At 35.0% G+C, this 5,873-nt stretch overlaps 1 long non-coding RNA gene across 3 annotated transcripts; it reads right to left on the reverse strand.

Moving 5' to 3' along the window:
- Positions 1-1,106: 1,106 nt before the first annotated feature.
- LOC113301921 lies at positions 1,107-4,184 on the reverse strand. Of its 3 annotated transcripts, none has more exons than XR_003336539.1 (5): positions 4,065-4,184; positions 3,403-3,537; positions 3,135-3,206; positions 2,917-3,036; positions 1,107-2,339 (listed from the first exon to the last, which is right to left on the reverse strand). It is a non-coding gene; the product is annotated as an uncharacterized LOC113301921 (long non-coding RNA). The 3 variants fall into 3 exon arrangements; XR_003336541.1 differs by having other exon boundaries at positions 3,135-3,310; XR_003336540.1 differs by lacking the exon at positions 1,107-2,339 and adding an exon at positions 2,384-2,644.
- Between the last annotated feature and the right edge of the window lie 1,689 nt (positions 4,185-5,873).

Consider the following 5,873-nt stretch of genomic DNA (forward strand, 5'->3'; position numbering starts at 1 on the left):
AAGTCACAAGCCCCAAGTTAAGCAAATCAATTAACAGACAATCAAAAATTCATTTTAAATTTTTTAAGATAATTCAAAATAATTTTGACCAAAAGAAATAAACCTTGGTTGACATATGTCCATGGCGCAGGCACAAGCCCGAGCCCTAAGCCCAAAGCCTTAGCGAGAACAAATATTGTCTTCCTGCTCGTACCCGCCCATCCATATTGGTAACTAAGATACTCGGCATATATGGAGGACATTTACCTCTAGTATATCCAATGTGGAACTAAAAATCCTCTTTCATTCACTCATAAGAAAATGAGCAAGCATTCTTGATGACTCATAGGTCACAAAATCAAATCCAAACCAAGACATATAAACTCATTTTCTCCAACACATGCTAGTAAACGCGTTTGAAAATATACTGTAGACTAGCATATGACCCGTGCCGTAACGGCCCGGGGTTCGAACTGATGTTTTTTTTTTGTTTTTTCTTTTTAAAGGAAAGTTTCAATTATTATTAAAAAGGAACATTTCTGGGTATGGGGTAAAGACACCCGTGGAATCGTTTTGTACAATTACATTTACGAATGATAGGCAAAAATAATCCCAGATAATCCTAGATATATGCATTACCTGATTCTTCATCTTGTAATTGTTTGTCTACCGCAAAGTTCGCCAATCCGTCCGTACCCTAGTTAGCCTCTCGAAATGCATGAGTGATCTTGTATTCTTCTAGCGAGTTTATCCTATAATTATTTTTGACTTTTTTTTTGAAAAAAAATTGATATTGTTTCTGGTGACCGGTTCTAAATATTTTCACACCCTATGTTGGTTTAAATACATTTCTTGTAGATTTTAATATTAATTAAATGTGGTATCAGTGTACATTAGCTAAATATTAGGATGTCATTTCTTGTATATTATTCATCTCTACTCTATTCTAAGGCAGTATCAGTGGCTTCCAAAAGTGCAGACAGAAGCTTCGTCGATTGAATTGTATATTCTCGTGCTATTTACCATTAAATTAATCCAAGAGATGTAAATTTTAATCATTTCAAATACAAAGGCTTTACCAAACATTGAGTAGATTTATAGTTTCAAAAATTCAAGAATTTATCTGAAGCAAAAATTAAAAAAGACGGACTAAAACTGTAAGTTACTAAGTTTGTGAAGCCAAGCCAGAGTAGATGACTTTCTTCTCAAAATGATGGTATCCAGATCCTTGCATTATACTATTGGACGTCCATTACTTTCTAAAAACTATAACGATGATGAATCGTGTTACAACGTTGGTACACCACTGTCTGTGAGATCTAAAAAATAGAAGTGCCAACGGTATCCCAAACAATAATGAAGGTTGATATCCCTCCATCATCTTAGAACATAATTTAGCAAAAATTAGTGAATATAAGCTTAGAAAATTAATAGAAACCATTACTCTTCTCAGCTTACGTTATAGATAGCTCATTCTTGCTTTCCTGCCAATAACGTAAGTTAGTATCCATGGGTCCAATAAAATTTTAACAGCAGTCTAACGTTTAGCACAGCAAACAATCCCATATAAAAATACGCAATTTAACAATTAAGGTTTTCTGCAGTTTCTTTTGAATATTGGGTATGATTGCAATAAAACCAACTTTCTAACATTGAACCAAATTCTGGATATGATCATAGATTCATAGTAGTACGTATTAGTATGCTTTCATAGAAAGGTGAGTATGTTATATAGATTCCACCCATTAAAAACATGATTACCCAAATATCTACATCTCTACTGCCATGTCAAAACAAAAAAGAAAATATCTCTACTGCAGTTATCGCCAAATGTCGTTCAAGATGTGCATTAGTTTAATTGCTCACCAGTTTTCAGCAGAGTTACCAAAGCAGAATGCTTCTGCTATCCGTAGGAAAGATTGAGGCTTCTATCTCCTTCCAGATAAAGGAATTACGTATATCACGCTCTCTAGAGTTTAAAATGATTATGCAAAAATGTTCGGTTACCAATGCCGGTAAGGGAACTAACAATATTGGTTCATCCCAAATTTTACCACTACTTACCAATATTTACCACTCCCATTCTTATTAGTTTACCTTAAAAATTGTTCTGTCACTGGCTGCCGGACATGGCGCCAATTAACAAAGTGACTCGCACTATGGAACTAACATCAGTTCAGATAATTTTGAACTTTTCTTTTCTCATATCGCATGACATTAACAATAATTTTGAAAATGGACGAATCAATATGCAAACGTTCTTATCATGTCAAATCTCCCACTAAGTAAAGTTCCCAAGAGTTTGTCACCTGGGGCCATGAAGGCTGGAAAATCAATATGTAATGTAAAGTGATGTGCATCTGAAACAACCAAGTTAAGCACTATAAAGAGGGGTTTGTAACCAACATTCAAACAAAAAAAAAATAGGGAGGTAAACATGAAAAAAAGAAGAAGTAAACATAAAACAGAAGTAACTGTCATAAGTAAATGCTCAGAATGTCCTATTCATTCTAATTATAAGGTGGTATGCCAGTGCTCATGTTCGACTGGACTCTCATCCAGTTGGCATATTTCATCATGGTAAGGCTTCTTAGTCACATGATGATGTTCATCAGTGTCCGAGCTTCCTTCAACTTTTACATGGCTAAAAAACCTTGGTTCAAAACTGGAGGTACATGAAGAATATAATCATTAAACTCGAGTGGCATCATAGCTGGTTGAAACTTTCTGTTTCATCTGGAATAAATTGACAGTAATTTGAAAATCCAAAGCAAGATGGTGATGCAGCATATGAAATTATCCAGACAGTAGGATTTTTTTGCAGTATCCTTAAAAAGGGTGGAGTGCAAAATTTTTTTTTTTTTTTTTACTATAAACTGGTTGAGAAAGAACCTAATGTTCAAGCATAACCAAAGAATATCCAAATACCTAGCTTACCTCTTTCCTTCTATGAGCTCATTTGAGGTGTGCCATGCCAATTTCTGGACCTCGGTATCCAGGGATTCAATTGGTGCTGGTGGAGCAGGGTTCTGTTCGACTTAAAAGCAGAGCAGGAATCTGCAGTCCAAAAAGGATCGTATGGCCGGTCAATTAAAAAATTGATGGACGGCTTTCTAAAAACTCTAAAATCAAAAAATATACTGCAGGGTGTTTACCTCCCGATGGACATATCAACTTTGATTTCTCATTTACCCCACCAAAGGTCACCATCGTCACCAAGAAGTTTCCTATTATATACCAAGGGCAGGCAAGTTAGTAGCAAGTGCCAACCATTCTAAATGAGTCTCTCAGTGGGGGCGGTGGGGGCATTAAACATGATCACATTAGGCGCCTGCATTTACAGGGTTCAAAAGGAAATCCGGAAAAGAATATGTTTTCCAGTGAAAAATGAGTAGTCAAAATGAAAAATGTTGTAAAACTAACCTGGTCTGCTGGATCCCATATGATGGAGAGAAGTTGGAAATAGTTTTCAGATTATCCGCATCCAAAATCTATATAGGCGTTTTGGCTTTCTTAATAGGTACAGTAATATGTAGAGGTGGTCTTGCATTATGGTACCTGCAAACATTATAAAGATCAGTATGTTAAAATCAAGGGTACACCCATAAATATCTATATGTTCAGAGTTCTGACATAATTATGTGCAAGCATACACACTAAAATCTCCGTAAGTATTGGACACGATGCTTGTATCGGCGCTTGCAGTATAAGATGTATAAATGGATTCAGTATCTAAATAGTGGTGACCCTCATTTAACATTTCACTTTTCAATGAAATGGATTGACAGCAACAACCGTACAAACAGAAATTCTGATTTTCTCAAAATATTTTTTTCATTATGAAAAACAAAATTCCAAAGAAATGATATAAAGAAAATGGAAAATTGATTCACAGAGGATCAATCAAGCATCCATAATCCAACACGAAAGTGTCGACAAATTTGAATCTTGCCGCAATGGATAGATCATTCAGAAGAATAAATATAAAAAACTATGATAAACTAAAAATTTAACACAAAGATGGTTAAAAATCGAAACCTATGATTAACCAAAGAAAAATCAAATTATAAAGGATAATCACTTACAAACTCAAAGTTTCTGCACCTTCTACATGAATCAACCAAAACGGATCGAAAAATACATTCTCTGTTTCGATTCATAGATCGAAAAATATTAAAATTGATCATCCACGACGCCTCTCTATTGATGGGAAGGAAAATTAAAATAAATATGAAAAGTAATGGGATGAGACTATGAGTAACGGAAATAGCAAGAGGTTAGGGCGAGTATGGGATTAGCGCACATTATGGGATATAAAGGTGATATAAATACGATTGAACGGGAAAATTTATGATCGTTCGATGAGAGCTTAAAACGGTGGTGCATTTTCAGCCAATATTTATGTTTTACATTTTTAAGGCACCCTAAGAAGAATATAAACGGTCGACCGCTATAAAAAATTCATATAGAGCCGTCAGATTTTGAAAAACACATTTATTTTTGTAAGATATATAGATATTTTAGCACCTTCGTTCATAGTATTGAGTTGCGGATTTTTTTTTTTGCAACTTTTTTTTTTCCTTCTGTTTTTTCCTTCCCTTCGTGTAAAAGCTTTTCATGTACACTCAATTCCTTAATAAAATTTCTTTCTTTCCTGATAAACATCTTTTTTTTTTTTGGTAACACTGAGCATTGTTCATTAGCTCACGCTATCATACTACTGAGGTATTTCTTGAAGTGATTTGACACAGTATTGTTTCTTACATGGTAAACGATACTTTTTGTGATGTTTCGGAGACGACCTCATTATGAAGAACCAGAAAATATAGGATCTTGCTTACTTGTGTGGGATTCAACTCATTCTTTCTCAATTGATGGAAAGAAAATAATAAATGCACCAGTAAAACAAAAACAGGAAGAAAGAGAAAACTTACGAGTAAACCTATAAAAATAGAAAAAGATTTTATTCTTTCTCGTATCTTTTGCAATACCATTCATGTCTCATTTGGAAAGAGTAAAACCGTAGGAGTGCTGGAGGCTGAAAACTACAACATAGAGGTAAAGGCAATTGTAGTGTTTTGCGTCTAAATGGTGATACCTTTCAGCTGGAACTCGGACTTGGAGGTAAAGGAAATTGTAACGTCAATAAGACAATAACGTCAATACCTTCACATTTACTATTGCGTCAATAACGTCCTGTACATAACAACATTGTGCCAAATAGTAAATGTGAAGGTAAACGTGTATGGAACTCGAACATTATCAACACTGACGAGCCAAACATTACAAGAGACAAAAATGACTCAACAAGAATAGTCAGCGGTACGGTACTGCACCTAAGTGCCAAGTATTGTTGTTTATTAGGTTTCATCATGTTATCTTCTTATTATTGCTTTCTTGATGTGACTTGACACACTAATTAATGTTTCTCTGCGCCATAATTTCGTGATGTTGTAAACGATCTCATTGATGTGCTTATCGTACGTTTCATCTGTGTTTTCTACTTTTATGTAACAGTAACTGCATTTATCAAACAAAACAAAATCTCTTTCTGTCTGACATACGTTTGCCCAAAGCTACTCAAAGAGAGAACCATTACCTTTGACTAAATAAGAGGGCATAGGGTCAACTGCGAAAATGCTAAAAATCTACCGGATTTTTACACCAAATTTTTTACACTCCTAGGTGTTAAAGTTTTATTGGCTCACTTTTAATACGGATTCCATGTTTTACGGATCTAATTGACATAGAGGTGTAAAAGTTTGGGGAAAAAACCCGTAGATGGATTGCAAGTTCGGGTCAACTGGCACCTTATGCCCATCTTGCTGGAGAAAGTTCAGGCTCAAGGGTGAGGAGAGTGAAACTCAGGGGCACAATTGGATGTTTCTGTGTTG

Source organism: Papaver somniferum, chromosome 8, assembly GCF_003573695.1.
Source record: "Papaver somniferum cultivar HN1 chromosome 8, ASM357369v1, whole genome shotgun sequence".
NCBI lineage: Eukaryota > Viridiplantae > Streptophyta > Magnoliopsida > Ranunculales > Papaveraceae > Papaver > Papaver somniferum.